This window comes from Anabrus simplex, chromosome 6, assembly GCF_040414725.1.
Source record: "Anabrus simplex isolate iqAnaSimp1 chromosome 6, ASM4041472v1, whole genome shotgun sequence".
NCBI lineage: Eukaryota > Metazoa > Arthropoda > Insecta > Orthoptera > Tettigoniidae > Anabrus > Anabrus simplex.
Genome location: NC_090270.1, coordinates 182,282,433 through 182,294,931, shown reverse-complemented (window position 1 = coordinate 182,294,931; position 12,499 = coordinate 182,282,433).

The window sequence follows — 12,499 nt, the reverse complement described above, 5'->3', positions numbered from 1 at the left end:
TACCTATACAATTCACATATTACCTCGGTTTGAACATCTTCAATGATCATTTATTTTCGTATGGGATTTATAAATACCTGAATCACCTTGAAGCAAACATGTATGAAAATCTTTACCAGATAGTAACATTGCGAAGAAATTATAAATTTATCTAAAGCGCTATTCTTCTCAAAATATGTGCTTCATATGCACTAAGAATTGATGGGATCTATATACTAATTCATGCAAATAAACCCACTAAATATCAATGGTTATTCTTGAATCATCAAGAAACCCTAATTAAAATCATGAATAATATTTTCCCAGTCACACGCGTATAGTGTTCCCTATATTTAATATTATTTATTATAACATTTTAATATTTACAAAATAGAAATTGCTACTGGCATGCAAATCTCGTGGTTTAATATATTCAAACTAAATGTACTTATCGAATGCAGGATATGGTTTGCTGTCATCTCGAGGTACACTTGAGATTTTAAACCACCATGATGACTGCTACTCTCTTTGATTGTCCTTGGTTCCTCTTCATCCTAACACGATCCATGTCTCGAACTGTGGTCTTCTTAGTGGAGTCTCTAGACGTTCCCTGAAGAAATGACTACAGGCACTTAGGCGCGTTTTTCGTAGGCTCCAGTTCTCGGGCTTCGATGATCACTCACGAACATACAGGAAAAAATGGGAAAATCAGTTACTAAACACTGCTTATGTGCTTTCGAAGAAACTACTGGTGATTAGATCCACTAATAACTTTAAATAGATCAATCTTAATCGTGTCAAGTTTGTATAAATCACTATTCATTTCCTCATTAATGTCCGTAGAGTATGCAAACGCTAATTTTATCAGGAATATCGTTTTTAATTTTACTGAACATCACTTACTCTTAAGATGATTTAGATCTGTCACTATTAATTACTGAACGTAATTAGCTGTCTCACTACATTTAAACAACCTGATGCGTTGGCCCTTTCACTAATGATTGCATCATGAGCCGCGACTGACTCTCGTTGATATTTAAAAGATTAAATGTTGAGATAAGACTTCTGTTCATCACCACTGTACTTTATCTTGTACCATACGGCTTATTTCGCGATATTTTACACCGCACTGATGTGTTTTTCTTCCTCGACGCAGCACTTCATACACTGTTATCCATAGTTCACTACTAACACGTGAGTACTGCGACTACACAAATTACAGTGGGATACTGCATCTAAGTCCAGGTCTTATTTATAGTATCTAGGCTGAGTGGTCGGGGAGGAGGTAGACCACGCATCTGATCGAAATTAAGCTCCGGTGAACGGAATCTTTCAGCGACGTGAAAGCAATCAAGTTATAGCTCGTGACCCCTATTTTCTACTGATCTAATTTAAAATCAATACGATCAGCGGGTCATTCACAATCTCAAAAGCGTCTTTTTTAGAAATTCACGAGTCATGGTTCATCTCGCAAGACCTCCCAATTTTTTTTCTCATGTTGCCAGATTTCGGCAGTCATCTTTAGTCTGCGTACCACTATATGACAGGCGTCATTACCGATTCACTATTAAAGTATTGCATTTATATGTATCAAAAATTAGTATTAAATACATAGGTTCGAATGAGACATGACTCATAAATTTCCAGAGATTACCTCAGATGAAGGTGTTCTTCTTCTTCCTCTTTTAGTTAATTATGGTGAAGTGGCATCAGTGAATGCGGCGTTGAATTGTTAAAGTATATTTATTTATTGGGGGTTAACACACCTTAATTCAGCCCACTCTCCGACAACCTACATTTCTACGCGTAGCGTCATCTCTCCTCCTCACTCGCACAAGTGAGAGCGCGATTTCAAGGTTCCTGGGTAATACGTTATTCTTTTCTCGATACAGCGCAGAAAACTGCTCCTTTCAGGCTGGCGTATCGCAACTCACATCCCGATTCGGCGTATAGACTGCTAATTAGGACATTATATGTCGCAGAATGTTGCGGAAAACGGCATATATGATTGACTTAACCTCATAACATGCCTATGGTATGGTGATGAACGGTTACAGTACACCAAACTGAAACATGTCACAAGGAACTGAGATATACAGATTGTCAATAATGTATGTATAATTTATTAGCGAAAGCTTCATAACTCGGAGAGGTATATTCTTGAAAATATTAGGGAAAACTTTGATTCACCATGTCGCTCACTACTTTACGATATCTTACTGTATGGCAGGCTCGCCATCACTTTCATTTTCCGATATTTGCTGGGAAGAAATAACTTATACACATTCCGAATTTGACTCGGAATTTGTTGGTTCATTCTCAATATCAGGCGCTTTCATCTTCCAACAAATTTTGCACTACTTCATGACTAATTTTCCGTAATGGAGATGTCATCTGCACTAAAAATGTAATCAACTGAATACATTATCAAAATATATATGGAAGTAAATCGAATTCAAGGGGGGAGACCTAGCTCAACACGGGAAAAAACAGGCCAATATTCATTCGATTGTTAAATATGCTACAAACGTTGTTGAAAAATTCTGCACACATCCCAGTATTGGCATGCTTACTAGCAAACAGAAGCAACTGCAATAATGTCAAAATTCTAATTGCAACATTTTATATTAAATTTCCCGCCTTTTTAACAATATATCATTTTTTTTCCCTTATAAGTTCCAAGTTTATAAGAATTTTCGTACTTTTCCTTTTTTAAAGTGTATATCAAACCCCCACCTACAAAATGAACCTCGATCACTAACATAGATTGTGATTTAGATATTTTTGTCGAGTTTTTATTCCGCGCACCTGAAAATACTAAAAATAAATATTTTATATAAAATCTAATATAAATCCCATTGACCTGAATGAGGTACAGATTGTAGTACAACACTATGGGAGGAAACCCTGAAAAAATCATAATTATCCGTGAAACAGTAAGAGAGTTATGAAGGAAACCGTGATATTTTGTTAAGAAGGCGGGAAATTTTATTTTAAAATGTTATAATTAGAATTTTGACATTATTGCAGTTGCTTCTGATTGATAGGAAGCATGCCAATACTGGGATATGTGCAGAATTTTTCAACACCGTTTATGTAGCATATTTAACAATCGAATGAATATTGGCCTGTTTTTTACCGTGTTGAGCTAGGTCTCCCTCCTGAATACATTATCAAAATATATATGGAAGTAAATCGAATTCAAACTCGTTACGATTCCCTGCGAATAAAATAACTCGTACCGAACAATTAACTACAAAATATAGTGAAATGGAATAGCAAAGCAGGAGTCCGCGAAGGTTTTTATACAAGCACTGCAGCAATAGTGCTCAAAACAAATGGTCGAAAAACTGCACTAATTTATTTCCGTGTAATTGCACCCCAAAGGCTTGTAACTATGTGTGAAACTGAATTCACGGCTGCTCTGAACATCGAGTACGACGAAGAGTTGACGGTCGCAACATCTGTTCGAGAATTGAGGAAAATACATGAAGAAATACCAACGGGTCGAATATTCCACAGTGCCAATAAAAAGGGGCCAAAGTGTCGAATATTCGACAGTCGCCAGTTGTAGGGTTAATACACATTTTCACTTAAAGCAAGCATTTCACTCTACTGACCACCACAGAAATATGCCCGGTACACATATGTGGATTTGGCCCTGTTTTACGGCCGGATGCCCTTCTTGACGCCAACCCTATATGGAGGGTTGTAATCACTATTGCATGTTTCTGTGGTGGTTGGTAGTGTGTTGTCTGAATATGAAGAGGAGACTGTTGGGACAAACAAACACAAACACCCAGTCCCCGGGCCAGAAGAATTAATCAGATGCGATTAAAATCGCCGATCCGGCCGGGAATCGAACCCGGGACCCTATGAACCGAAGGCCTCAACGCTGAACATTCAACCAATGAGTCGGGACCTACTTCGAAACACTATGCTTAACAAAAGTTGTGCATAATACAATTTTCGACGTTTTATGCTTCATGCGTTTTTATCGTACCAGGAATTACAACGGGGGTATTCTTGATTGTTACATTTTTCACACACATCCAAATACCTTCAGAAATGCCACTTCTATCTAAAATAACAAATAATATTCAAAATGCAATTTCCAAACGTAATTTGTTTTCCTTCAGCTTATACCAGTCATTTCTGGGGTCGCTGGAGCCACCGAGGCTCATTTTGGTTTTGGCTGGGAGGGGCAAATATATTTTAGTGGAGGTTCTAACCCCCCATTCGGCAACCCTGAAGATGGCTTTCTGTGGTTTCCTGTTTTCATACCAGTCAAATGCTGGGGCTGTACCACGGCCACTTCCTTCCCACTCCTAGCATTTCGATTCCTATCGTCGCCATAAGACTTATATATGTCGGTGCGACGTAAAGCCAACTGTAAAAATAAGAAATAAGAAATGTTTCAGCGTTCTTTTTAATGGACTAACAGGCTAACTAATGGGCTTATAAATTCTATGAACACGTGGTCAGCCCCTGCTGACCAGGAGCATAAATAAAGGCAATGAATCTGATAAAAAAAAGAAGGCGAAGGAGCGGTCATTCGAAGAATCAGGGAAATGGAATCATAAAGAGGGGAGAGTGGAGTGAATTAGGAGCCATCTCCTCGTATGCGTTAAGATCGCCCAGCCGGAAGTGAATATTTGATCGCAGCTTTTAACACTTACAATAAATAAACTTGATATTTCCACCTATTCAATACAATTTTAATGCTGTTATTCAATTACAACATATTAAATTTCATAGGACTATTTTCAACGCGTACTTGCGTCATCTTCAGCTTTTTCGGAAAATTTATAGTAATTCTTGGTTCAATACGGAAAAATGAAATTTCTTACGTTAACTTTTAACACTTATCAACGATAACATACACGGACTGACTGTTGTTAAGGTGTGCCCTTTCTCTTCTGCTACCACTCATCTCTTCTACTAATGATTGCATTAATGCGTAATCACAAAACCTAACTCGTCAGAAATGGATACACAACAGCTAGTTTGTATATAAATATACAATCTGACTATTATATTAACCTTTTGAGTACTAATCGATGTTACAGGATTTACAAAATAAATTGTCCAGCTACCTTACCTACAATTAGACGTAAGTTCTTTTAACATTTTGAGAGAGCTTTGTTGTTTCTGACCATTCACCTCTTATTCAGTCCGCCTCCGTAACGTAACGGTTAGTGTTATTAGCTGCCGTCCTCGGGGGCCTGGGTTCGTTTCCCGGTACTGCCAGAAATTTAATAATGGCAGGAGGGCTGGTATGTGTTTGAAATGGTGGTACATGCAGCTCACCTCTATTGGGGATGTGCCTGAAAAGAGCTGCTCCACCTCGGGATGACAACACGAGTTAACTAGTTACCTCTTATTCTCAAACTAAATGGTTATTTAACTAATAAACAAACTTTTGGAATATTTTTGAAGAGGAAGACATTTTAACAGTAATGTTTTCTAAACTTTGTAAGAATTCTTTCAATGTTTATAACTCTTCAATGAAGCAAGTGTAATTTATATAGATGTTATTTACAGACCCTTCCCCACGAATATTTAACACAGTCTAGTAGGTGATGACACAGCAATGAGAAAAATGTCTGACATAATTGGGAGAGCAACTGTAACATTCCAAAAGTCTGCAGAATAATACATTCGCTCCAAAAAAAAGAAACCTGGCCATGACACAGTTATAAAACATTCTCTGACTCGTAATAAGAGAGCAATTAGATCGTACTCAGCGTTTGAAGGAATAAATCAACGACCGTGGCTTCATTTGTGTAAGGCTTGAATTTTGCATCAGTATTTACAATTTTAAATCGACTCAAACGGACATCGTTTAAATATGCTTATAACACGACTTTTTGTTGGTAGAATTCAGTGTTTCGGATTTACATTATGTAGGAATATTTCAGTGAGTCACTAGGAAAATTGGACATTTCCATGATGTAAACAACTTACAGCAAGGAAATGCTATCGCTAAATACTAACCTTCGTAGCGTAGTCCCGCGTCTTGATTTATCTTTGAATTTAGTCATTATACCTTAAAGTTGTAATATGTCCATCTATTGAAATGTGTGAATTTTGCAGTTCTGTCACCAGATCTTCAATAGCGTGCATTCAGCTACACATCTCGCTAGGAAGACATAATATTTAAGACGATTGTTCGTATCGAAGATGTAATTGTACCAGCGCGCATTTTTGATTCACGGATTTAGCTGTAGATTTGAAAGTTTCTTTTCTTGTGTTATTTATATGACATTGCATTAACACTAATAAGTTTTCGGGGACGCTGGAATAGAAAAAGCCAAGGACTAGGAAGGCAACGAGCAGCCGTGGTCTGAACTACAGTACAGCTTTAATATTTGCCTGAAGTGAAAATAGAAAATCACGGAAATCCATCTTCAGGATTGCCTACAGCGGCATCCGACAACAGCTACACGAACTATACCGTGTAGCCAACTCGCTCGATTTGGAAGTTCTTTCAGCATCGTTATAGTAATGATGATGATGATTTTGAAGGTGATGATGATGACAATGACTGTCGCTTAAAGGGGCTTAACTTGCAGGTCATCGGCCTTACCTTTATAGTCATACATGAGCTTCCTCTGTGGATCAGCGGTAGAGCGTCGTTCTCCAGATGGCGAGATCGTGGGTTCGAACCCGGCTACTTGATCGAGTATTTGAAGGTGGAAGAAACGTCCGTTCACTACTCATACCGCGCGACGTCGAGAAGTAAATAATCTGTAGTGACACCTTTGGTATTTAACCTACACATTTTTAAAAAGTTCCGGTTCTTCTACCATCTAGTAATGGGTACCAGGGTATGCGGGTATAGAAGGAAATGAAAGGGCAGATAAAATGCCCAGTAAAGGGGCAGAAACACATTTTGTTGGCCCAGAACCTGTATGCGGGATTTGCTATGGACAAGCCCAATACTACATTAAAAAATGGGTACAAAAGAAACAAATGGAAAACTGGAAAAATAATCCACGATGCAGGTTTGCAAAGGAACTGATAAAAAGACCAATCAAGAAGCATACTAAAGAACTGTTGACACTCAGCTGAGAAAATATAAGATGGGTAGTAGGACTGTTGACAGGACACTGCCATCTGAAGAAACGCCTACATAGAATTGGAGTAATAAGAGACAATATATGTAGGAAATGCAATGAAGCAGAGGAATCAGCTGAACACATACTTTTCGAATGTGAGGCGCTGGGTAGAATCAGTCTCTCCACTCCGGGACTACTAGGTGAAGAAAGAGAGAGAGAGAGAGAGAGAGAGAGAGAGAGAGAGAGAGAGAGAGAGAGAAAATCCAAGAAGACCCAATAAGAGCAACCTGCAGCTTTGTGAAGGGTGCAGGTATATCTAGGTGGGAATGAAGGAAAAACATGGTATCAAAAGATCTTAGAGGTCGACGCTAATTAGGAACTAATATTTAGAGGCCCCATGAAGTAGAAGATGAAGAAGAAGAATACTATATAGTAGAAAGAAATAGTACGCCGAAATTGACTCGCAGGCAGCCTACAAACCTAAATGAACACAGTAGCTGATGGCATATCATACTACTGCTACTACTCCGCCTACTACCACTAGTATCTTAGATTTCGAAAGCATCCAGTTAAGTATGGATTTTGTAACGGAAGGTTTATTTTTATACATGTACTTAGGTAACTTTACAGGTAATTTTACGAACATGCATTTGAAACTTTGCAGGTTTGCCGTTTAGTGCGTGAATGGATTTCGTTCTTGAATAACTTGAATTTCTGATGACATTAAAATCTAAGGTTATAATAATAATAATAATTATTATTATTATTATTATTATTTGATGAAAGGAACAAGTTACCATGAATAATATGCTAAGTAATTGAACACAAGTTGTTTAAAATATCCAATATAAAGCGAGGCTAACATACAAACCCATTCCATATCCTTTCTGATAACTGCAGCACGGATGATACTGAGAAGGAATTTCCCATGGGTCTTCCGTGAAGCATGCTAGCGCAGTTCATGAGTACTATGAGTCAATTTCTTACGAAAAGATAGGGTGGAGTATAAACTCCTTTTATTTTTTAAATATACACGCGAGGGTAAATGTCGAAGATAGTAGGACACGAGAGTAGAAGCAGAATATGAAATGTGAATTTCAGGTTCTGAAGCTCTTTTATGATCTGTTTCGATCATGATACCAATCAATTAGTCCAGAGTACTTAATTTAACGTTATGTAAGAAGACTATACTTTAATGTTTACTCTGTCCTACTAGTTTTTCTTTAAAATGCATACAATTCGGGAGATAGTAGGTTCGAACCCCACTGTCGGCAGCCCTGAAAATGGTTTTCCGTGGTTTCCCATTTTCACACGAGGCAAATGCTGGGGCTGTACCTTAATAAGGCCATGGACGCTTCCTTCCCACTCCTATCCCTTTCCTGTCCCATCGTCGCCGTAAGACCTATCTGTGTCGGTGCAACGTAAAACAACTAGCAAAAAATAAATGCATACATGCGCTCACCGGACAAAAAATTAGTCACTTCTGGGAGACATCGTTAACACAGCATCCACTTTTGATAACCATCTTGATTCGGTGAGGAAGGGAATCCACAAGTTTCTGCAGATATGCCTTATCCAGTTGTAGCCATTCGCTGATTACGAGATACCGTAGAACCGCCAAATAATTCTCCCAGAAAGTCCCACAAATTTTCTATGGTATTTAGATCAGGGGATTTTTCGGGCCGGTCGAAGTGTAACAGGATGTCTTTGTGTTGGTCAAACGTATTCATGTAGCCCTGTTTTTATCTTGGAAAGTGGGAGTGTCCACAGCATACTCATCATGAAGATTTTGAATGAAGGGCAATACTTTGTCACCGAGAATGTTGAAATAAACAACCTGGTTCCTGATTATTGTTCACGGTGACCTTAAATGGTCTAAATCATAGTAGGAAAACCACCTCGGAAACAGCACAGAACCACCTGCGACCTGAACTACATCCTTCACACACTGCGGGTTAAACGCCTCATTGGGCCGTCGGTGTACTTGACGAATGTTATGCCTTGTCAATGGAAATCTGTTTCAAATCCGATAGGAATTGCTGTTGTTAGTGAATGAAGGTCCATCCCAACCAATTTCTGAAGAAACATTGCAAAAGGAACTGCAAGAAACAAATATTTGGAGCCGGGTACCTCGTAAGACGTCATTCTTCATAGCAGCACCTGAAGCTGAACGTCTTCGATGGGCAACATAACACGGATTGTGGACACTAGCTGACTGTAGGCATGTTATTTCGTCCGATGTGTCGCAATGTTTCCTTTATTTTATTTTATTTGTGCATTTAAACACTGGGCCGCCATCAATGTATTTTTGAAGGCAACTGAAGCTATAAAGATGCTTGAGTGCGCTGTTATGATGAGTTTATATAGAAACAAGTGCACGTAGGTGCGATGAAACGTAAGTGATAATGTGAAAACTATTGGACTGTGACGATTGGTTGAAGTTCCTGATATTTCTATACCAGACTGGCCATTGGAGCCTTGAGGTACATAGTCAACACTTCTAAATATCAGCGACCTCAGTCAGAATACAATTCGCTATGTCGGGAACATAATGACAAGGACTAACCGATTGCGCTACTGAGGTTAGCATTGGAAGGTTGTCACACTGGGACTTCGTGCACTGAAGAGTCCAGTTGTTGGAAGAAAGTTTCTCAGATGGCCATGAGTTTCCGAAGATCAACAGACTCAACTTCCTTAAGCCTTCTATCGCTAGTAGGTTTCACATCAAGCTAATAGGAAATCAATTTATCTGAAATAAATTTACCTGATGGTCTTCAATTCTGTTTACTGTGAAAATCGACTTAATCATAATACCATAGATATTCATACCATACCATACCATACCATACCATAGATGAGGATGGTTGCCCAGTTGTACTTCCTCTTAAAACAAACCACCACATCACCACTATACCATTGATACCATAGATATTGCCTATTATTATTATTACTGAAGAGACTAGTTTTATGAACACAACTTATGTCACAACGATGGCATATCAAATCTACCGTATATCCTTGCTTTCGCAGGGCATGGCGGTTATTTCTTCTCTAATTTAACTGCTCCTTTCTAGGATCACTTCTATTGGACTCATCCGTACGTCACTGCTGTTCAAAATGTTGTGGTCCCTTGATGACAATATGTCGCTACTTCGGCCGATCAATTTGGTATTTCTACTAATTTAAAAATATTCAATCTGTGGAAACACTAATTATAACACATATAACACTACAACATACCTCTAGAAAAATAAAACACTAGCAAACAAAAAATGACATGTTTCGTTCTACAATAACATCCTCAGAATTTATCAAATCATTTTTAACCCTGTTCAAATATGTACATTGTTTATGTTGTTCACATGCGTTGTTCACTTCACCAGTTCACATCACCCATTCACAATCACTGACAAGTTATCGCAATGTAAACAATATTTACTCACGGTTAAAAGTGATTTCACAGAATCTGATGATGTTCTTCTAGACGGAATCATCCCATTTTTTGTTTCTTAGTGTGTTTTTTACATGGATGTTATGGAGTTATACATGTTGTAATTGGTGTTCAACAGACTGAAAAGCTTTACCGTAGTTTTAACTGCGCACTGAAAAGAATATGTTTTTAATTAAAAATTTGGCATTTACTACTTACTTATAGTATGGTTTTTAGTGCCGGGAATGTCCGAGGAAATGTTAGGCTCGCCTGGTGCAGGTATTTCTACAGTATATGACGCGGATGGGCTTACCAAAGGAACTTTAAAAGTATTTTCGTTTATGATTCTTGAATGTCCTTGAGGTCACGCACTTTCTTGCTATTTCTGGCTTTTAACGTATTTGTGGCGACTTATTGTTATTACTAACACTTTAAAGTCGGTTTATAAAATTTAATTCCTTCAGAATAATGCTACTAATTTTATGACTCACTACTTTCTTACTGAAGTTTGTCCGGTCGGATTTCTTTTATGGGTACGTGCTGACTGACACGAGGCTAACGTATTGGAGCACTTTCAAGTACCACTGGGCTGAGCCTTACAATCCAATTCACCAAGGACAGCAATTCATTTAGATCATTTAGTTAATTTTACATAGAAGTAAAAAGTGATAGCAGGAGAAGTATAACTTCCTTATTTAATTGAAATAGTTCAATCTAGTTATTACTTGGTTCTTTTTTAAATATACTGTAGAATTCTAAGGATGAAATGATTCAGATGTGTATGTAACTCAGGAATTAATTATATGTCTTTTCATGAGTGTGTAATCCTGATGTAAACATGGTATGTCCACGCCTCCGCCAAGGAACGAGTTGTGATTCGCTGAGTGTGTAATACCGGCCTCCACCTCGTCAACGTCTCGTGTTCGGACGTGCAAGGCTGCGCATTGCATACGACAACAGTGCGAAGATCTGAACTTCTGAATAAACGACTAAACCTGGATTCTGTTCACTTAGTTTATTGAACACATTCACATGGTCACTGCTGAGTGGTTTTCCTCTTTTTTACTTCACTACACGCGATGGTCCTACCTCTTGCTCCATTTCTCTCACTATGAATACTGACACTGACTGCTGCTGCAAGATGCAACACCTTATCTCCACGCTGTAGAGCTTGGGACTTTCCCTCACTACGAGAAGAGTTCCTGTATTACACCACGCCTTGTGGCATCATTTCTCGTTATTTAAACACTATTTTATATAAAAAAGCATATATATGTACCGGTATATATGACAACCATATTTTAATTTGATTACGTATTCTTGCAAACTCTCTAAATGTAATAAACTAAAATAAAATAACATGAATGACACGTACTACTTTTCTTCGACCTCTCATACAGTCGAGTGAGTGAGACGGTTGCTTCTCCAATCAACTACATCTATGTCCACGTGCAAAGGAAAGATGCTCCGCCTATTTGTTTACAGCAGGATTAAACTCTCGTGAAAAGCGGTATAGACGGTGCTTGTTAGTGTACAAATGGAAGAAAATTAGAACATCTGAAATTATATATAATAAAATACAAAAGATTAAATACGATATTTTTATTTTTGATGTTTGCAGCAGTGTTTCTGATTTCAGTTTTCATTCCTTAATATTGGTAATTGGCGTCAATAAAGAAACAACGCCCTAAATGCGTTTTCAAATGTTATGTTGTTATTGCGATATAAAAGTAATATTGTTTACGGTTTCCTTTGTGAAACAAAGCTCTGTTGAGGAACTATCTATCATTTTAGAGAAAGAAGTCAAAGAGACGTGAAAGTATCAGAAGAGATTTCTCTAAAACAAATTCGTTCCGCATAAGCTTCATGCAATGTATTCATCTTATTCCGATATTGAGGATCATGCAAAGCAGTGTGTCTGGCTTTAAATATTGATTAGACGTGACATTCAATAAAACTGATAACTTTGTGGGAGACTGACTGAGTAGGCTGGGTCTGTTCTTCTTCGGCAGCGCTCCGTCAGAATCTT